This window comes from Peromyscus leucopus, chromosome 5 (genome assembly GCF_004664715.2).
Source record: "Peromyscus leucopus breed LL Stock chromosome 5, UCI_PerLeu_2.1, whole genome shotgun sequence".
In the NCBI taxonomy this organism is placed as follows: domain Eukaryota; kingdom Metazoa; phylum Chordata; class Mammalia; order Rodentia; family Cricetidae; genus Peromyscus; species Peromyscus leucopus.
Genome location: NC_051067.1, coordinates 93,116,581 through 93,139,367, shown reverse-complemented (window position 1 = coordinate 93,139,367; position 22,787 = coordinate 93,116,581). Strand labels below are relative to the sequence as shown.

The following is a 22,787-nucleotide window of genomic DNA, read 5'->3' as shown; positions in this document are numbered from 1 at the left end:
TCCTTAATTAGCTTTATGCTTCAGATTAGATTTATTATTGTTTGTTGATATTTTGGCATGATTTATTCTCCTGATTTATTTCTTAGCAAGTTCATTATTTATATGTAGAAATTTCCTGATTTTTGTGTGTTGAATTTATATTCTGTTACTTCACTTAAAATTATTACATCTAAGACTTTTCTAGTGTATGATTACATTGTTTCAAAATAGGAATAATTTGACCTTGTCTTTTCTATTTATGTCCCTTTTTTCACTTGCTCATGCCTTATCAAGCTAAGACTTCAAACATCATACATGTTTATATGGTTTGTTACCTTTATTGATTTGTATATGTGAAACCATCCTCACAGCCCTGTAATAAAGCAACTTGATCATGATGTGTATGATTTTTTTTTTTGTTATTTGTTTGTTTGTTTTTTAGAGACAGAGTTTCTCTGTATAACAAACAGCCCTGGCTGTCCTGGAACTTGCTTTGTAGTACAGGCTGGCCTCAAACTCGCAGAGATCCACCTGCCTCTGCCACTGCCCACTGAGTGCTGGGATTAAAGTTGGGCATCAACATACCCAACTGTGTGTAATCTTTCTAATGTGTGGTTCATTTAGTTTGCAAAGATGTTATTGTGCATCAATGTTCATCAAGGAAATTGATTATTTTCTTTCATTGTTGTATCCTTATCTTGTTTTAGTATCAGCATAATACTATTTCATAAAGTGAGTCTGGTGGTATTTCTTCCTTTCCTATTTTATGGGATAATTTGGTTAACATCTTTCTTTAAAAATCTGGTAGATTCTAGCAGTGAACCTGTCTAATCTTGAGCTTTTTTCTGTTGCAGATCTTGTTTGTTTAATTCTTACAGGTAATATATATCTAGAAATTTATGCATTTTTCCAGATTTGTCATATTTTTGTATTATAGGTTTTCCCAAATTATCCTTTGGGTTTCATTGATATCTTTTGTAACAACTCCTTTTCTCTGATTTTATTACTTACTGAGTGTTTCCTTTTTCCAGTTAGTTTAGTTCAGAACTTTTCAGTCATATCGTCTTGAAGAGCCAAACAAAGGGTTCTATGGATTCTTTGTATTTTTCTTTTACTCTGTATTTTATTAATTTCTTCCATGAGCTTTAGTATTTTTTCTGTCTATTAGTTTGGGGCTTGAGGTCTTCTTTTCCTAAGATCTTGATACAACATTGTGTTGTTGATTTTAGACCTTCTTAGTGGTTGTTGCTTGTCTGTTTGATAATGTAAGCCTTTATAGCTACAAACTTTCCTTTTAAAACTGCCTTGCTGCATCCCAAAGATTTTTGTGCCTTGTTCTTCAGTATTCATATGATTCTTGGAGTTTCTAAAATTCCTTCCTGATATCTTTAACTGCTTCTGACTATTCAAGAGTGTATTGATCAGTATCTGTGTGTGTGGTTTCTGTAGTTTCTATGATATTTATTTATTCTCCATTTATTCTACAACCTGATAAGGTACAAGAAATTATTTCAATTTTATTTTTGTATTTGCTAAGACTTGCTTTCTCTCTTAAAATGTGGTATATTTTAGAAAGAATCCCCTGGGCTGCCATAGAATGTGTATTCTTTTATCTATTGATGTCAGTTAAGTCACATTTTGGTTTATGGTACAGTTTAATTCTGAAATTTTCTTGTTGACTTTTTGACTGGATGGCTGTCAGTTGGTAAGAGAATTGACAGGATGTTGTCAATTGGTAAGAGTATAGACAGGATGCTGTCAGTTGTAAGAATGACATTGTCATTGTAAGAGTATAGACAGGATGCTGTCAGTTGGTAAGAGTATAGACAGGATGCTGTCATTAGCAAAGAGTATAGACAGGATGCTGTCAGTTGCAAAGAGTATAGAAATCAGCCATTCTTACCATATCTGTCCAGTCCTCTGTCCTTTTATGTCCAGTATTGTTTTATGAAATTGAATGCACTAACATCTAGTGCTTAGGTACTTAAAATTGTTACACCTTCTTGATGGACTGTTACCTTTAGTAATGTATGACAACCCTAAAAGAATCCTTAAAACTGTGTCTTATTTGCATTATTTTCAGCATGATAGAAAGCAAGTTTTGTCATTATTCATGAACACGAGGGATTTTGTCATAGAATGTAGATTGAAGTATATGCAATAACTGTATAAATGTAAGTTCATTTTGGCAAGTAACAATTGCTCTCAGAGGGCTCTGAAATTCTTAGAGATTTTCTTGTAAGTCAGTTTTCCAATAGCATACTAAAGATCTTAGACTGGGACATACATTGCTAGTTTAAGCAAAACAATTTTATTTTGTTGTTGTAAGTTCATTTGTCAAGAAAAATAGTTTATGTGGTCAAAAAATCTAAAACAATAAAAACTTTAATTTTCATAATAATGTGAATGCAAAGCATCCTTGCCAAGAGCACCTTAGGAAGCAGCACTACTCATCAGTAGGCAGAAGCCCGGGCTCTGAGTGTGCCAGAATTGGTTATTTTTATCTTCAGGTTTTATTCAGGAGTTTAATGGTTAGGAGTACTAAGACAACTACTTACCATGGTGGACACCTTACCATGTGACACCACAGGTTATTTTGCATGACAAGTGGACATGGGGTGGTGACAGCTTCAGGAGGGCTTTGCCATGGAATTAGGAATAACCCAAGGGTCCAGTCAGTCCTAGAAAGACCCTATTGGAAGTTGTATCTAATTGGCAGATCAAAGAAACTGAGTAGTGAGCCCTCCATGTGGGAGGAGGTGGCATGCTGGCCCAAACTATTCTGGGCCCGTGACATACTGCAAAACTGGCTTTAAAAATAAATTCTCATAGCAACTTTGATACTGTCAAAACACTGGTTATTTAAAACTTCTATTTGCCTGGATTGCAGATAATCAAGAGTGCACATTCAAAGTACACAATTGTCACTCATTGTATAATGCTTGCAGGATGTGTCTTCTCCGCTGTTGGAATTTCATTTCATGTATTTTCATTTTGTGGCGTGAAACTCTCATGGTGTTTGCTGTATTGAAGTTAACTGTGTTGTTGTTATATATTTTTCTTGTATGTGAAGATGTGATTGTGTTATGACAATTTATTTTGAGGTAATATAAAGACAGAAAATTTTAAGAAGCCCTGCCCTTGAACTCTGCTGCATTGTTAAAGGTCAGATATTTAGTTTCACTTCAGAACAAATGCAGAGATTGAGTACTTCACAGAAGTTCTGGCTCTTAGCAAATTATAAAACTTCATGAGTGATCGTTATTAACACCAGGGTCACATCTAAATATGGACAGGCATGTGATTTCATAATATTTTATTAAAGACTTTAAGTATTTAATTTTCATTGCTGTATAAGTTGTGAAGTAGAAATAGAAAATAAAATTGTATTCTACACAGATCACTTGTGTTAAAATAGTCATAAAACTGTATGCATAGCAATTCCACAAAACCTCTCCTGCAATTGATAATGAATGGTTATTAAGTACAAACACCCTCAGATCTTAGGCAAGGTCTGGAAGAACAATCAGGATTTTCACAGAACAAACAGTGGCCAGGTGACTGCCACTCTAAAAATGTATCCTTGCCTTGGAAAGTGTTGATTTCTGGTGACTTGTGGTAGTAAGCTGAGTGCCTGTCTCTCTTGCTGTTCATCCATGGCTGCCTCAAACTATGTGCCGGGCTTACTTCTGGAGAGCGCCCTTCCACATACACACAGTCCTTCACTGTTTCTTTTGGGGGCAGCCATTCTTAGTAGACTCTGTGTTTCCTTGGTCAGACTTGGAATTACAGCACCGTGCACAGGCTTTGACAAGAAAATAGACCTCAGGTCTGAGAGATGACTCAGCAGATGAGAGAGGGCCTGCTGATCTCACAGAGGATGGAAGTTCAGTTCCTGGCACCCACATCAGGTGGTTCATAACTGCCTGAAACCTCAGCTGCAGGGCATCTGACGCCCTCTTCTAGCCTGTGTGGGAACCTACACATGTGAGTGCACACACACAGACACACACACGTACACACAAATAATAAAATAAATATAAATCTTTTTTTTTTTTTTAAATACGCCTTTCTTTCAAAGAGAACTTGGAATCCTCTTGACTTCTGCAAAGGATACCTTCCTCCTAGGAAGACACAGCTTAGTACAGATGTCTTAGCTGCTGCCTTAAACCTGGAAAGCCCAAGCTTGCAAGAGAGACTTACTGTAAGATTTGGGGAGTCTTAGTTTTTACTCTAAAACTTAGTGAGAGAATAATGTTTAAGTTTGTGTTTACCGTCGTTGTGTGAGATACAAGAATGGGGAAAGCCAAGTGGTAGAAGGTAAGGACAGAGAAAACTGCTAAGCAAATCAAGTTTGAAGCATGATAATGAAACCATTTGGAATCTCAGAAGATTTATGGAAAGAGCAGACAGTTCAGTCAAACTCTGGAGGGTGTTCTTTCCACTCATTTGTTCAGACTTGGATAAGTTGGTGGAATTCTGTCTCTTCATGGTTAAAGAAGGGCCAGTAACATCTTCCACATAGCTTTATCCTCAGACTTCAGCATTTGCTACATTTGTACTTTTGCTAAATTTACAATTTTTTTAGCTACCTTAGCTTTTATAAAATATTAATGAAAGCATTTTGCAATTGTGTACAAGATCTGAGAAGGATAACAGGTAGATTTTTTTCTTCACAAATAAAATTCAGTGGATAATTTAAAAGTACTTTCATACATCAAAATTTGAAGAGTGAAGCAGGCTTAAATTTGTAAGCAATTATTTTTAAAGGGACCGGCTCTCTCTCTCTCTCTCTCTCTCTCTCTCTCTCTCTCTCTCTCTCTCTCTCTCTCTCTCTCTCTCTCTCTGTGTGTGTGTGTGTATTGAAGGATTTCAAGAAATCTGCTTTATGCTCAAAAGATAAACAGCATTGGATTGTAGCCCAAGGAGTTTCTAAATACTGAACTGTTTCCTATCTTGAGTAAATTAACCATCATGTTTTATCTCATTTTAGTGTGCATGCTTATTCCATTCAGTTGGTTAAAAAAATTAAATAAAATAAAACCCCCATGTCATTTAAACAAGTAATTAAGAAGACCACTTGTTATGTCTTGCTTTTAGAAGGAATTGATTTTATTTGTTGTGGGTTAATGATGCATTTGTTGTCTGTACTTATAGTTTCTAGTAGTTCAAAGGTGAATTGTTATCAAAATAAGAAAAAAGCATTTTTATCTTCAGTAGTATTTAATTGTGCAATTGATCTTTAGTTAAAGGCATATGCTTTCCAACACACACACATACAAAGCCTTTTGCAAATTTGCTGAACTGTAAAACTAAACAGAACTCTCAAGGAAGAAAGTATCAACTTAGAATGTCTGATTATTTATTTGGATAGACGCCAGCTGTAGCTGAGTTGAATCATCATTTTATGAGACATTTATTTGAATTAATGTGGCATTATTTAATAGGGAGAGTTTTGAATAAAACTATGTGTTTTCTGAAATGAGAATGTTATTCAGCTTTGCAATGCCTTTTCATTAGACTTCTGCAAGTGACTTTTGGAGAGATCCATTTTCCATCCCACAAACATTTTTATGCTAGTTCAATGCTGGTTGCTCTACTCAGCTCTGGGAGGCAGCATGGGAGAGCCTTGTGGTGCCAGAGACTGTTTCTGCTACTCAACACCTGATTCTGTGGGAACAGAAAGCCCTACTTTCTAGTGTTTGCTTGTTTCCACGGCGTAAATATTCCCACCACACCCCATCTCAAGCTACGGATTCGATGCTCCTGAATGCAAAGTTGGGAAGAGCTTAACAGCATGCCCCTGACACTGGTGAAGTAAGTGTCTGTGATGTTATAGACACACATAACAATTAAGTGATAATTAAGAAAGTATGTCTTTTACATGTGCATTGCCTATTGTTATAGATAATTAGTTGGAGATTTATAGATGATATTTGTAATGATGGCATTACATTAATGAGCAATTTGCAAAATGCCTGAAAATTTTAAGAGTGGGCTTCTATGAGCTTATGCAGGCTGTTTTCACTACACCAGTATCAGACAAACAATAAAGTAAAACACACACATTAAAGAAAGTAACCACATTTTAATTTTTATTACCAACAGTGAAATAGAAATGGGAAATAGGCATTGGTGATTCTGGACTGTGAATGGTTTGTATGTGTGGGGGTTGGGGTGAGCACACACATGCGGAGTGTATCTATGTATGTGTGTGGGTGGAGTGAGTACATGCTGAAATATGTCTATATCTGTGTGTATGCACGCTGGAGCATGTGTATGTGGTTTGTGCATGCTGGGCTGTATCTGTTGTATGTGATGTGTGATGATGGAATATATTTTTAGAGGTATGTGTACGTGTGTGTTCACTCAAGATATTGCTTTTAAAGGGGTGGTTGGTTAATCAGTGGAGGACTTAAAAGGGTGACAGTTGAGCTGTCTTCACCAAGAGGTAAAGAAGGTGTGTGTGTGTTTTAGTCAGCTTTCTGTTACTAAAATAAATTATCTGAGGTAATCTTAGAAGCAAGAAGTGTTTCTTTGGCTCACAGTTTTGGGGAGTGGGTGTTGGTCCACAGTTGGTGGGCCCCATTGCAGCCCTTCGATGAGGCCGGAGTGTGTGAAAGAAGAAGCTATTTACCTGTGGATGGCTGGGCCCAGGTTCCAGTGCGCTTGCAACATCTGTAGGAAGAGCCATCCAAGCAGAATGAGCATTTGGTTAGGTACTACTGTTATAAGCAGGTATCTTGACACATTCCAGAGTCATCAGGAGGCCAATATATCTGGTTAAGCGAGTGGATATTCAGATAAGCAGTGAAGTGATTAATGGGTTTTGTCACGTGGGCCATTAGTATCACCTAGATTATTTGTTCCAATATTTCAAGTTCTCCAAATGAATGATGTCTGAATTACATATAACAAGATTATTGAGGCTACTGTGAGGTTCTGGGGTATAAGGACTGAGGCACAGAAACCTGTTAGGACACTGTTGTGGCATTTCACCTGGTGACCACTCAGACAGTGGTGGTAGAGGTGGTGGTGCTAAGACATGGCCACATCCATGACGGTAAGTTTGACTGCATTTGCCCATTGGAGCAAAGGAGTTGACTCCAAGGCTTGTTCTTGAGTAGCTGGAGCATGACAGTAGCCATGAGCTAGCCAAAGACATTTCTGCAGGTCTGTAGAGAAGGACATAGGTTTGTGGAATGTAACACGGAGTGCTTGTCAGAGACTTAAGACATTAGTAGATGTGATGGGTAGGCAGCAGGATTTAATAATCTGAAGAGATTTGATGTAGAGCGACAAACTGCAGAGTAATAAGAATAGAGATGGATAAGACCACCAGCGTCGTAAAAGCCCAGAGCAGCCTGATGGGATGACAAGGAGTCCTAGCAAAGAGACTGAGAAGTGTGGGGCTTCAGAAGGACACAGGAGGCTCCTTCTATCTGACACAGGACCATAGATCTGTTGACATTTTGAGGTACCCAAGCTCAGCGTGAGACTTGAAATATTAAAGCATTTCATGTGGTTTCCTTTGCATTTATAAAACCCTAGAGTTCAACAAATAGGGGGGAAATGTACTTTTCTATAGGTACTTTCCTATATGCCATTTTAAAATTATGTTCATTTTTAGTAACATGTTCTTTTAGTTGTTTTGAGAGTAGAAAACAGGGTAACAGATCTCACTAAGGCATTTGTGTGTGTGCTTTCTTCTCCATGATCCCTTCCTCACCTCTCTGTATCAGCTCCTCTTCTCGTTTGCTCCATCTACATTCGCTTCTCTTCTCAATACATGACCACAGTAACTCAAGGGAACAGCACTGATCTAGGAGCAGCAGGAAAGCTGAGGGAGATGGTCAGTCAGGAAGCAGAGAGAAATGAATGGAGGTGCTAGCTCGCTTTCTACGGTTATTCATTCTGGAACCCCAGCTCACAGGCTGGTGTCACCTACATTCAAGGTGGGTCTTCATGCCTCTGTTAAATCTTTCTAGAAGCACCTCACTGAAAGACCCAAAGGTGTGTTTCCACACTGACTCTATACCCTGTCATGTTGCCAGTGAAGACAAACTTCGCAATGCCCCGTCCTGCCTCCTGATAGTTCCCTTCTTCCCACCCTGAATCCTCTCTTTTGCTTTCATATTCTTATTAGCATGTGTTGTTTGTTTATATTAATGGGGAAAATAGCATTTTGAGGCCTTGTGACTCATTTTATTATTCTATTTTGTACAGCTTCCCTGGCGAGAGAGTAATCTGTTGCTCATTTATCTCTTTTTCCCATGAATATATTAATACCTATGATAAGTGAAGTATTGTATTAGTCTGTTATCTGTTGCTATAACAAAATTCTCAATGCTTTGAAGGCTAAAAGCTCAAAATGAAATGGCCCATTAGTGTAGGATCTGATGCAGGCCTGTGGGGGATGCGATCTTAGTGGGAAGAGAGATCATAGGGTAAGATAGAAAGCTAGAGAGTCACTCAGGGGTCGGCTTGCTCATGATAAAAGCCATTTGTCAGCCATCTGTTTAGCGGCATCATGACTGCCCTCCAGCCTCTAGTGAAGCCCAAGATCGTCAAAAAGAGGACCAAGAAGTTCATCCGGCACCAGTCAGACTGATATATCAAAGCGAAGCGAAACTGGCGGAAACCCAGAGGTATCGACAACAGGGTGCAGAGAAGATTCAAGGGCCAGATCCTAATGCCTAAAATTGGTTACAGAGCAACAAGGAAACCAAGCACATGCTGCCTAGCGGCTTCCAGAAGTTTCTGGTTCACAATGTCAAGGAGCTGGAAGTGCTGCTGATGTGCAACAGATCTTACTGTGCTGAGATTGCTCACAACGTTTCCTCCAAGAACCGAAAAGCCATTGTGGAAAGAGCAGCACAGCTGGCCATCAGAGTCACCAATCCCAACGCCAGGCTACGCAGCGAAAAAAACGAGTAGATGGCTTGTGTGTGTGCTTTATTTGTGTTTAAATAAAGCCACAAAAACTGAACAAAAGAAGAGCCATTTGTCAAGAACTAAGGATGCTACACAAGAACTTCCTAATCCCTTTGAGGGCAATATCATTGAAGGAAAGCTCAGAAGACTCGATCTCCTAAAGGTTTTACCACCTTCTAAAACTACCGCACTGGGGCTGGGCTTCCAAGTGGGAGATGAGCCACACCCGGATCAGAGGAGGATTGCCATTGAACGTTCATTAGCCACATTCTCTGAGCTTTAGAGTCACGATGTTAAGGGATAAATAAGGAGCCAAATGACTCAGGCTCATACATGGCCTTTCAGCTTATGCCAGTGTGAGCCTGGACAATCCCTATTTCTGTTTGAAGGTCCATAAACTGAAGAGGATGATGGGAAGATTTCCAGTCTATTCTTGTTCATAAAAAATCCCTCATCTTCCAACCAGGTACATAGTTATCATCTACTAGATTTTATAGGATAAGTTTTCAGTGCATAATTGTTAAATAATTTTGGTTGTAAGCACAATGTTTAGCAGGCTGATGTCATTATTATTCTCTATTTAGATATTACTTTCCCAGCATGCAGTAGTTATAAAGGTGATGCTCTCCCTTCTTTTTGTGGCAAGTGTCAGTGTTGATTGTGCGGTTTTCTAGAATATCTCTATCAGCGTTACGTGCTGATGGGTTTCAAGTGAAAAATAGACTGACGAGGATCTGTGGCTTTTCTGAATATTTCTAGCATTCAGTTAGTTTTTTTTTTTTTTTTTTTTTTCATTTTTAGGACTGTTCCCCATAGAATAAAAAAGCACAAATTTCAAACTGCAGTTTTTTAATGTGTTTGTATATATTTATGTTCATTATGTTCTAGAAAACATAGACTGGCCTCTTGTCTCCAGACATCAGCAGGTGTCAGACACCAGTCCCTGTGACACCTAGACATGAACCTATGTCTCTTCTGGTTCTTTTAATTAACCCAATCAATGACAATTTTATTAAATATTTTGTGGTTACATGAGGGACACTGTATCCCCCCACGACTTAGAAGCACCCTGTTGGTGGTCCTGCCCAGCGTGTTGAGTACTGCCTTTGTGATTTCCTCTTGCCTCACACCTCATGTCTCCCACCCTCTCTGATTCCTCCCTCAGAGTTCTAACATCACTTTCTTTTGGAGCATATTCAACTGGATGCCCTTTCCTCTGTGAAGCAGAGCTTGGGTTTATACTAGCTCCTTTCCCATGCTCAGACTTCCAAAAAACAGTATCCTTCAGGACTGCCATCCTGAGAACACACATCTGTTGTCATCTCTTGCCCCCTCAGTCTTTTGGTCTCACTGGTCCCCAGAAGCTTTGCTCTCGTTGTCCCCATAAAGGCAGCACTGTCTCCATGGCATCTTATATGTTGCCATTTAAACCTGAGCCTTTGTGAAGATCCATTCATAGTCGACTGTATGGATTACATATAAAGACATTCATGAAGTGCAATTTCTTGTGACTTACAAATAAGGTAATGTGAATCATGGTCCTACAGACATCTATCATGGTCTCTGAAGTCCTTGTCTGATCCTTGCTGCTGGCCAAGCAAGTTTGATCTCCCTGTGCGTCTGGACAGTTGTGCCGGGAATTATTAGCTCCAATAATGAAAACAGCATCAAGAGCGACTGATGGACGTCTTTGGTCATTGTTGCAGCACCTGGTGCTGTGTTGAGTTAGAACTGCAGTTGTCAAAAACAGCAGATTCAAGAGAGAATTCTGTAGAAAACACCTTAAAATTTGGAAACATTCCTTCAAAGATAATTGTCATTTTCTTAGCCAAGTTTTACCCTTTGCATTTTTCGCCTAATCTAATTAGGCAAAATACAATTATTAACTTTCTTTTCTTTTCTTTTTTTTGGTGCTTAAACATGATGTTTCTTCTTAGGAAGAGAGAAATAACAAAAAAAATCAATTTAAAAACTCTAAACTGTCATAAAATTATTCATGTTAATATCCGTCTTATACTAAATGAATACATTGGGATAAAAATTAAGGAAATAGAGCTAATGTGGCTTTTTTTAAAAAAAGCTGTCTCATTTAATCCATTAATCTATTAAAAGAGGAACTTGGTTGCAAACAACTATTATTTCTTAGCAATGAGCTTATCCTTTCAACATTTTCTTACCTTGTTTGATAAGTATTTAGGTATATTTCTGTGATTCATTATTAATGTTGTGTAGCATGTCTATGGTATATCATTATACATTAACTATGTAGGATTCATTTGGAAACCATCTGTTAGAGATCACTGGCAAATAGAAATTATTCTCATTAATGTTTCTTACTTGAAATCTTTAAGATTATCCTTCCTAATTTACAACTGAGAAGTTTAAAATGAATATTATTGCATTTGCAAAAAAAGAATTCAAACTTCAATGCATTGTATCCATTATGTTTCAGAATTGTTGTGTTATGAAAACAAAGTTATGATTTACTAAGCCAGGAAAAATATCTAGTTTCTATTTTTAGTATTTTGAACTTCAGGCTGTTGGAAGAAAGGACTTGACAGACAGATACAGGAGCAGTAATTTGATTTACATGCTTGAGAAAAATAACGAGTTGGAGACGATGAGCTACATATGAAGTTGCTCGGTGGGTAGAGCTCTTGCTCAGCACGGGCAAGCCTGCCGTTGGATCCCCGGTGATTCATAAAACAGGTGTGGTGATGAGTGCCATAATCCTAGCACCCAGTAGGCAGAGGCAGAAGGGTCAAAAGTTCATGGTCATCCTCAGCATGTAGAGAGTTTGAGGGCCAGTCCATAAAGGAATGTAAAGCATGCACAGTAGTGTGTAAGCAGAACCTGGGTTGAGCCTCAAATAAGATTTTGCTTCTTGCTTCTTTACTAGGTAATTACGTGACTTGTTTTAATTGCTTTGTTGAAAATGTAGGTAAGGTTGCCTAGAACACTGTGTAGTGTGAAACAGAAAAATCCAATTCATGTATTTCTGGAGGAGAGAGAAGTTTGTATTCATTCCTTCTTGGATCCAAAGGATATATGATCTAAAGTAAAAACAGCTCATTTGGTAAAATTCTTCACATGCTAGCCTGAAAGCCTGAGTTGGAGCCCTAGAACCCATGTAAAAATGCTGAGTGCAGCAGCAGACAATTGTAATCTCAGCACTGGAGAGAAAGGCAGATCCCTGGAACCCCTGCCAGCAGCTAGCCAAAATGATGAGTTCCAGGATCAGTGAGACTTGCCCAAAAATAAGGTGAATGGTATCCAAGGTTTAGCACTGGCCTACACATGTACACAAGGAACTCCCAGACATGATTCCCCCACCACGTGAACACTTACACATAAAAATAGAAAAAAAAATGAAGCTAAAATGTAACTTAGATAGGCCATGACAAACTTCCTCCTTCCCTTTCTCAGTGCATGTGTAATGGAACGTTCTGGCATCCTGGGGATGCTAAAGTACTTTGCTGATATTTTCCCATTATTTTGCAAATGAGGACATTTTTTATTATCAATTCTTTGCCACTCAAGAATTATGGATGTGGAAAAGTATATAGAAAACTAGCTATAGATTGTGTGCTTTTTAACAGTAACAGAGAAGCAGGAAATCTTTGAGTTATGTAAGTCAGTGGTTGCAAGCCTGTCTGTGCCCCTCTGCTGGGTGATAACTAGACTATGCGCCTTATTGTACTCCGGTCATATGGGCACTGACAGTGGGAGCAAGCAGAGACTCAAAAGGAGGCGCAGCCTGCAGAAAACACTCTGATGATACCTTGCTATCTGCTCTGAGACATCCACATCAATCATTTGATCATTTTGTCATATTTCAGTGTAATTTGCTGTTAATGATTTTTAAATTAGCTGTGCCTTTTCTATAAAAGGAAACCAAAGAGCAGCTAGTTCCTTCTTATTGTGTGCTATTCCTTTATTTGGTTAAAAGCCAATACCTTCTGATTAATTGGCAGTCTCCCTTGTCGCTTCCCAAGGGGGTTGTGTTGCTCTGTTGTTTACCATAGGTAGTTGGTGTGTTCTACAACTTCAGGTGAATGAGATCACAGAGTGTCATGCTCTTTCACTTAGCGCTGTATTTTAAATATTTAATTATGTTGTGTATAACTTTCCCTTATGGCATAATATTCATTGCCTGAACATGCAGCTCTGTGTCCTTCCCTGTTCATCAGCTGCTTCTTGAATGAGCATCTACAAGTCTTTCTGTGCTCAGCATTTCGTTTTCTTGAATCAGTACCTTTGAGGGTGAGTGTTGTCAGATCTCAGGACACACATACATTAAGACTTAGAAGTGAAACACCTGTTGTCCCACTAACAGTGACATCCTTTTTCACCATCTCCTCATCAATGTCTACCATTGCCCACCTTTTTCATTTTAGCCAGGTGTAGTGTGTGACTTTGAAATCTGTAGGTATATTTTAGAGAGTTCTGTGGTCAATCTGAGTGCTTTGGATTATTCTAGGTTATTTATATATTTTATGACACTTTAAATTACAAACATACTTTCCAAACTTATGAAGACTATCTTTCTTCATTGTTTTGTGTGAAGAAATTTAGTGATTAAAGACCATAGAGTCTCCAGATAAGAGACAAGGGGGAGAGGGACCGAGATGTAGGAATGAGCCTTGCTCAAGTTAATGTGGAAATATATGCTTTAGTAGGGTTTTGTCGGTCAGCAAAGGCAAGCAATCATTGATTCATTAATTTGCAAGCCATTTTATTGTAATTGTCTCATAGCATTGTTTAGTAGTGCTCTATGTCAATCTACATGTGCATTCTATGTTTTTCAACATGGAATCTGCTAGCAACATTTAAGCTTCAGATTCCTGAATGTGGCTGTGCAACTTGGTGCCTGAGGTACAGATTCTACTGTTTGTCCATGGCTAGTGGATACTGACCAAGGTCTAGATTTTACTGTTTGTGTATGGTTGGTGGATAGCTTGTTGAATAGTTTGTCTAAATACACATATAAAAGTATCACCTACTACTTGGTTACATTGTAAAACAATTTTAAAAGTCTTTATTATTATGTGCTGAGATGCCCAAGCTCAGAAGTAGCCATTGTCTTTCAGTTTCAATGAAATACTTCATATATGGTATTTTAAACACAAATTTGCAGTATTTTAAAGTTAAGTCTTACAGGTATATCCAGTCTGCAGATCATGGCTCACATGGAAGCCACAATAGCTATAAATACGGACCAATACAAAATCACACACATATATAAAACGTTAAGGGTTTGTTATCTGTTTTTCTAACCTGATTGTGTGGTTCTGTAGCGCAGTGTCGGAATGCTGGACACACCTCGAAGGCTCGGAGTATTTTAGGAGGTAGCAGCTATCCTGGTGCCGTTCAGCTAACTAGCTGTTTCCGTGTTAAAATGACACGGAGCAGCTGTTGAGGCCTCCTGTCTAGCGCAGGAGGAAGCTTTCTCAGGTGCCCCCTGGTGACAGCTCGCATGCTCTTGTTCTACTTGGTGAAACCAGCTTGGAATCAGGAAGGCAGCAGATCATTAAAAACAACCATTTTCCTTCTGAATGAAGTCATTTCACTTCTGTGATTAGGTGATCTCAGAATGAAGAGGGAAAATGCCAATCAGATGGCACTCTTGCCTATGACTAAGCGTAATGGCACAAAATAAAATACCGTTCTGTTTTTCCCAATCTAGAATGTTTTGTAGATCATAAGGAATCGCTGTGAATATTGCTTTTTGGGTCAGTTCCCAGAAATGTGGGGCCATCTTAAATGATACTGGAGCACAGACGAGTAAATTGACATTGGGAATTAATTCCTTTCATCCTTTAAAATACAGTTTAAAATTATAGATGCTATGGAATAAAAACACATTTCTGTCATTGATTCAAGGAGGACAAAGTCCAGTCAGATACCTAGTGGCCCTCCTCAGGTCCTCTGTCTGCCCCTTTCTGTCCTGGTTACTGCATTGGTCACCTGTTCTTAACACTTGCAGTGAAGCAGCTGAGAGGAGAGCTTGGCTTGATCTCACAGTTTCGGGACTTTAATCCCAGTCACTAGACCCCATTTCTCTGAGCCCCTAGAGCAGCATACTGCAGATCTGTCCACCCATGGAGGAGAGTGCTCATCGCCGTGGAAGACCGGTGATGGGTGTGTGTCTGTGTCTGTGTTCTTGCCCTGAAGCCTGAGAACACAGGAGTTATGAGAACATAGGTCTCAGCCTGGGCTGTTGGTTGATCTATGGAATTACTCAAAACAGCATTTTTTCTTACTCTTACATTTCAGTATTTCTAAATACTGAGTTCCAGGAAAAAAATAATCTTTAAATATATCTTATTGTAAAGAAAAATTTTGATTTTGTGGAATGTCTAAATGGAGACAAAACTTGAAGATTTTCCTCCTCTTCCCTAGTTTTTATTTTTGTGGGTATATTGAAATTGATATCCTACATATTTCATATTTTCTCAGTAATATGAGAATGATTCTTTTGTCACCATTTGGTTAATGATGTTAAGCAATATTTTTTCTAATGTCAATGAACTTTGAGCTAGAATGAAAATACAAGGATTATAATAATATCTTGAAGTTTATACCACTTCAAGTTGCTATTATTTTTGAGGAGTATTTTTATATGTAATAGATTTTACCAATGGCTCATGTTCTGATGATATTATATATGAGTGTATATTAGTTTATAGCTGTTAGAAATGGGTATACAACTTTTCTTATTGTAACTATAAATTAATTTCTTTAAACAATCAAAAACCAAAAAACAATGGCTAGCCTTGCCTCATGCCACGCGTTCATTCTGAGGCTCAGGATCAACATATACTCTCATGTTCTGTGCTTATGGCTGTGTCTGCTTCCCTGTCCCATCATAGCCTGGGCGCCTCCGAGGAGGGAGGATGCTTTGTGTTTCTGAAAAGTATACAAGATGGTGAGGTGTAAGAGGTTGTTTGCCAACGGTTATTTTTCTGTAGACTTTAACCTATCATATCATAATGATTGCTGGTAGGTTGCCCAGTTCCTGGCAACAGTCCTGAGTAGTTGAGAGAACTTTGACAGTAGTAATTGGGACATTGTCAAGATGTCAGTTGTTTTATTCATTAAAGGTTTTATTAAATCTTCCTATTTCCCTTATCTCCCGTTGTGAAGCCACAACCCTAGAGAAGCCGTACACACTGGCCTGCAACCTGAAGTGACCATCGTGTGCTCTAACCTTGCTCAGGTGGCAGCTGGGGAGAACAGCATGCTTGTGTTGTTTTCTATGAATTTCAACTATAGACATCATGCAAGTATTGTATAAAGTATTAAAAATGATGTTTGATTCCTTTTTATGGTATGTGTTATATATAGTAATAATGATTTTTTATTTTTATTGAAAATAGATTCTTCTCTCATATAATACATACTTACCAGTTTCCTCTTCCTCCTCTCTTCCCAACTTCTCCCGACCGAGTATCTCCTCCAGATCCACTCCCCTCCATTTCCTATTCAGAAAGGAGCAGGCCTCCAGGAGACAACAGATAAACAGACAAAACAAGATACAGTAAGACAAGGCAAAAGACCTCCTATCAAGGCTGGACAAAACAACGCAATAGGAGTAAATAGTCCCAAGAGCAGGCAAAGAGTTAGAAACACACCCCCTCCCACTGTTAGGAGTCCCACAAGAACACCAAACTAACAGCCATAATGAATAGAGTAATAATGATTTTAGCAATGTTAATATGACATTTTGTATTTTGCTTCTTAAAATGCCATCATATAAAGCAAAACATGTCCTGCTCATTTCACTTATGGAATTCTGAGAAGTAAATCAGAGCCAACATAATGATATCCTGGAGTACCAGGACAGGAGCTGATCCAGTCTGAAGTGACTGAGCTCCATGACCGGCTGTACCCAGAGGCCATGGCCATGGTATTCAGTAAAGACCATAAGAAAGTGGCAAATTGAAAAGATAAACACTTAAGTGCTAAATGTGACATAAAGTATATTAAAGAAAACTAAACTAAGGCAAGTTCAGATTTTTAAAATGCATTTGTTACTCCACTGAAAGTGGAATTAAGAGCCAGTGAATCTGTAGCACTTGTTCATTGGCAAAATTATTTTAAAGATACGAAATCAAAGTAACTGAAGATAGCCAGACAGTGGTGGCACACGCCTTTAATCCCAGCACTTGAGAGGCACAGGCAGGCAGATCTTGGTGAATTTGAGGCCAGCCTGGTATAAAGAGCTAGTTCTAGGACACCTAGGGCTACACAAAGAAACCCTCTCTCAAAAAAGAAAAAAAATTAAAGTAACTGAAAAATCACATATTGAGATGAAAGGCAAAGGAAAAAAGGTGAGCTGCGTGTAAACACTGGTAAGACTTGAACAGGCACTAAGGTTTGCACACAAGAGTCAGACTTCATTGACTCATGCTCAGTAGCATTTTGACATATTAATAACAACAGGAAAAAGATATGAATCCCCAAAGTAATATCAATAAAATACATTTTAAATGCTATGTAAAGCAGTCTTCTAAAAGATGTTTCACTTTTAACTTTCTAAAATTTATGCATAGTTACGTTTGGAAAATATCACATTAAAAAAGTAAACAGGCTGTTTTCCATAAGTGTTTTGTTACATAGAAAACTATAAATTCTTCCCATAAATGTCTAAGTGGTAAAGACATTCTTAAGGAGCTGGAGAGATGGCTCAGAGGTTAAGAGAACTTATGGCTCTTTCAGATGGCCCAAATTTAGTTTCCAGTACCCATATGGTGGCTCAAAACCACCTGTAACTCCAGTTCCGGATTCCCCAGGCACCAGAGCACCAGCATGGTATATATATATATATATACATACATACACAGGTACTCATACATAAAAATAAAAAAAATTTAAAGTCATTCTTAGAATAGTTAGAAAAAAACAATTCTAAGTATAGGCTAACCTTAGGTTAACAATTACTAAAGGTTAAATAAACTCAAAATGAAAAAAACATGGATTTTGGTATTTAAATAATATGGATTATTTATTTTAAATGCATATGGAATAAAGAGCAGATGCATGCATTGTCTATGTGATAAAAGTGCTAATTTACTTGATATGTGTAAGGAGATGTACAGAAGGCAGGTGTGTATGCAGTGATACGTAGAAGGAAACAAGAAAATATAGAGATTTGTTTTTCAAGACGGAGTTTCCCTGTGTAGCCTGGGCTATCCTGGAATCTACTCTGTAGACCTCAATTAATAAGTGTATAAGTATAAGTGTATAAGTATAGAAGTTTTTAAAAACATTGGGTTACTCATTCCAGTCAGTAATTCAAATCAAAAAACTGAAAATATTTTGCAAATGCAGGAAAGAGACAATGGTCAACCCCTCTTGAAACTCATGAATCTCAAAGTATTCCGAATACTGTGCTTTGACAATGCAGGCTCTAGAGTCGTCCCAGAAGCCAGGACTAAATAGAAGCCAGGAGTGGGCTCAGGCATCCAGAGCTGGCGTTTAGGACATGGATATGTGGTAGGTTCACACGTGTAAACTGTTAGGCAATTATTTGCATTCAGAGAATGTTGACCATTTTATGTATACATACCCTCAAGCCCAGGAAGACATGGATATTTAGGCTTGTTTTTTATATATATACATATATATGCACATATATACATATACATATATATGTGTGTATATATATGTGTGTATATATATATATATGTATGTATGTATATGAGAAGTTTTATTAATTTGTTTTTCACTGGGGCCTGGTGGTAAGTGGTGATAATTATTTTGGCTGCTAGGTTGGTCATTTATGGCCACATAATAAATTACCTCCAAATCTCAGTGGCTCAAAACATTATTGCATATTTCTGTGGCTGAGGAATCTGACAGCATTTACCTGGGCTTTGTTCTTTGGGATCCTGTAGAGGTTGAATTGTGTCCTTTCCCCATCCCTCAGACTCATATGTTTTGATTCCCAGGACCCCAGCATGCCACTCATGAGGAGATATTGTCTTAAATAGATATTGCTAAGCTGAAATGAAGCTTTTCATCCAATATGGCTTCATCCAATATGGACGAAAAGCCTTCATCCAATATGACTGGATGCAGGAAACGCCACATGAAGGTACACAGAAGAGATCTGCAAAAGACAGGAAAAGAGACCCCAAACCAACTGTGCTAATACCCTGACCTCGGAACTCTGAGAGCCTACCCTGTGACATGAGCAACTTCATAGGCCATATTTTGGTAGCCTTAGAAGATTAGCACAGGATTCAGGCAGGCTGCAGAGCACCGAGCTTCCAGGGAAGGTTGTGTCTCCAGCCATGCTCACCTGGTGGTTGACAGAGTCAGGTCTCTCTATGGGTTGCAAGCCCAGGCCTCTGCCCTTGGACGTGCTGAGGGTTGCTTGCATGTGGCATGGCCACACCTTTTGTCAAAACAAGCAAGTTGTGAAGAAGAAGATCCAGAGGTTGCATTCTCGCACATTTTAACATTTGTTGTCAAACAGAAATTGAGGCATCCCCTCACTTCCCTGTTTTCTATTGGTTAGAAGTGAGTCTTTCTGGCCAGCCCCAAAACTCATTAACTTATTTTTTGTTGTTGGTTATGAGCTGCTTAGTCTAAAATATCTTCTTATAGCAGCCTGACCTGAATGACACTGTTTTCTTTATGGTTGCTTGTGAGTCATTTTGCTATTCACTTTTACAATTCAGTTATGAAACTTTTAAGTAGCATGCTATAGTTCAAACTTTTTCCTATGAAAAACATCAAATATGTAGAATGTCAAGGGAAATATATAATGCACTCAACATTAAGATCTAGCAATTACTGACTGTCATTTATATTATCTTTAGTTTTTGCTACATTCTTAAAATTATTTCTAACACAGAACTTTTGTAAGACATTTATTATGTGTGCATGTTTGTGTCTCTGAGTGTATACATGAGTGGAGTAGCCTGCCGAACCAGAAGAGGGCTGGAGCTGAAGTTTCAGGTGGTTGTGAGCTACCTGGTGGGTGCTGGGATCTTTGTTCCTCCAGAAAAGCAACAAGTACTTGTAACCCTGAGCTACCTTTCTAGCCTCCAAATTTTACACACATAATGATCATGACCTTTCCTTCTTTTAAAATGCATATTTTACCAATATTATCAATAGTAACACTTAGTGAAACTAACAATTAATTGCACACCCAATCCATATTTAAATATCTTTGATTATCTCAAACACAAATCTGTATAGTTTACTTACTAAAGCCAGGGTCTAGACAAAAACTAAATATATCTCACCCAGCTCCTCTGTCTTAGACATTTCCTTTGGCTTGTTAGCTCCTTCCAGTCACTCTCATTTCTGTGTCCTTTGTTTCAGCTTGCTAAGGACTGGCACCTCTTTTCCATGTATGTTTCTATTTGGGAGTTAAGAATTGCCCCCTGCGCCTTAGACATGCTAAGCACATGCTCTACTGAGCCTATCTAGGAACCTATTTCAGATGGACACCGGTTGTTTTTTTGTCTTTGTTTTCTTCTCTGTAAACATCCATTCAGCACTAAAAGGTTATGTATTCACGCCAGAAGGCTGCACTGGAAGCCCGTGCAGTGCAGAAGGCATCAGACAGCTGGAGCGGAGAGCCCTGCACCGATGGATGTGGGATGGCTGACTCTTCCCCCAGCCCACCCCTGCGCCCAGCCACCTCCCCAGCTGAACTCCTTCCTGACTTTCACATGGAGTGAATTAACACTTTGTAAATCATACCTGGTTAAGTAAGACTGGAGGACACAGTCTAAAAAGAAAGAAGGGAGCAGGCACACTGACTGAGAAAAAGCCAAACGGTGGTGCCGAACTGAAATCCCCCAGCCTTTCATGTGCCCCAGAGTAACTGGCTGATGGCCAGCAGCTGTGTGCTCAGTGCAGGGGTGAGGACAAGCTGGCCTAGGGGACACTCCGGCATTTGTGCCACAAGCCAAACTCGTCCTACGTCTACCAGGGTGACAGCTCCATGTGGGCAGACTGTCCAATTTGTTGGCCCCATGTGGACAGCAGTGCTGGCACCTAGGCAGACTGGATTAATATTGATGGAGTGAGTCAAACGTGTGAGCTTTGAGCTCCTGCCTTATGCTGGCTGTGCTTTGCATTTCTGTATCACTAGATCCTTGCAAGGGTGAATATGACAGTCACCATCTTCCTTAGAAAGACACTGAGCTACAGAGCACTGGAGTCAGTCTGGAGTTATTCAAAACATGAATCAGCAAACTCTGGGGTCCACATCCTTGTACAGTGATGTTAATGGAGCTCACAGTAGCCATGCATAATGAGAGTCAGCTTTTTTTTTTTTTTTTTTTTTTTTTTTTTGGTATTATTTACAGGCTACATTTTATGGAAGTGATTGTATGGAAAACATTCTGTTTTTCTGTTCCCTTTATGGAGATTGTAGCCAATGTGCTCCTGCGGTTTATCATAAAGCTAATGAACCACATATATTTTAGAAATAAAACTTCAAGCTCCTCTCCAAGGTTATAACTGTTGCAATGTTCAGAATTTAGTTGTTACTTTAATTTTTTTTAATCTGAGACCAAGAACTTCTGTATGATAGATTCTGTTTATACTTGTTATTCTGTTCATATAATATTGTTTGGGTTGAGGTAAATTTATACTTTTCTAGGGGTTCCCATTGATGAATATTTATAGAACACACTCAAAGATCTGAATGAAATATTATATGACTGGGCTTTGTTAAACCTCATGGTGAATGAAAATGAAAACAGTATAGTCCCTGATTACTTTATCAAATAGTCTTATTTTAATGGTGTTTGCTGTTAAAGAATTTGAATTTGTTTTTTTTTAAGTATAATAATCTTATAGGAAAACTTTGACAGTCCAAGGTAGCAATTCCACATCAGCCCACTGATTGTGTTCAATAAAGCATTCTTCCAAAAATAAACGAGTGGGCTGTCATTGTGTTTTAAACATCAAGCTAATTTTGGTTAATTATATAAATCTAAAAGCCATGGGCAAGGCAGCAATTCCATCTTCCACGATGGTGATCAGAATGATTGTGAGACAGCTTGCTGAATGATGCACATCAGACTAATAACCTGAGAGCATTGTGCTCAAAAGGACAGTGGCTGGCAGCGCATCAGATAGGAAGCCTTCCCAGGGCTCTAATAAGGGGCTTGGGAATGCTTGCAAAAGAGGGTACTAAGTTAGAAACAGTAGTAACTGCTCTGACCAGAATTCAAAAACATGAGAAGAAAAACAAGTGGTTGCCATGCCTCGCTGATAATTCTCTACAAAATAAGGGAATGCCGGGTGAGCAGCCCCATGGGGGAGCAGTCCTGCACTTATTCCTTATCTCTAGTTCTTGCTTCAATAAAATGAGAGCTGTAAAATGTGGGTCTTTCATTTAAAATAGTGGAAATTAGTATTCTACCACTAACAAACAGGAAACACAGGCACAGAATAAGAATGTGGTCCATCAGCAGAGTCTAGAGATGCTAACGACTCTCATTCAGAAAAGAACGGGCACTCTTTTTGTACATGATTGTGAAGGCATAATAGGCAGAATTATGTTTTGAGGTCTTTGCTGTTATTGAGTTTAATTGGTGCACTTATGTTGATGTCTATAAAACAAGAGATTGAGTTTATTAAAATGCTGTTTTGATTGCACTTAGATTTCTTCAACCCTGAATTCTATTCTATGTCTCAAACCCACTTATGTAACTGGTGAGAAAGCTTTATAGTTGAAATTGCATTGTTTGCTGATCTAGTTCATCTGATCTGTGCTTGGCTCTTAAGTTTACTCTAGAAATGTGGACATGTCTCTGTCATTGACTGAGCCATGAGTGAATGAGTGTGATCAGGTACTATTGCTTAATGGAATAACCTTTTTTTTCCACAAATGCTTG

At 38.6% G+C, this 22,787-nt stretch overlaps 1 protein-coding gene and 1 pseudogene across 5 annotated transcripts in view; both read left to right on the top strand.

Annotated features, from left to right (window-relative positions):
- Nr3c2 (nuclear receptor subfamily 3 group C member 2) overlaps window positions 1-22,787 on the top strand; it is a 165,982-nt gene that overhangs the window by 114,376 nt on the left and 28,819 nt on the right. The gene's annotated exons all lie outside the window — the stretch shown is intronic.
- LOC114709928 lies at window positions 8,260-9,674 on the top strand (annotated as a pseudogene).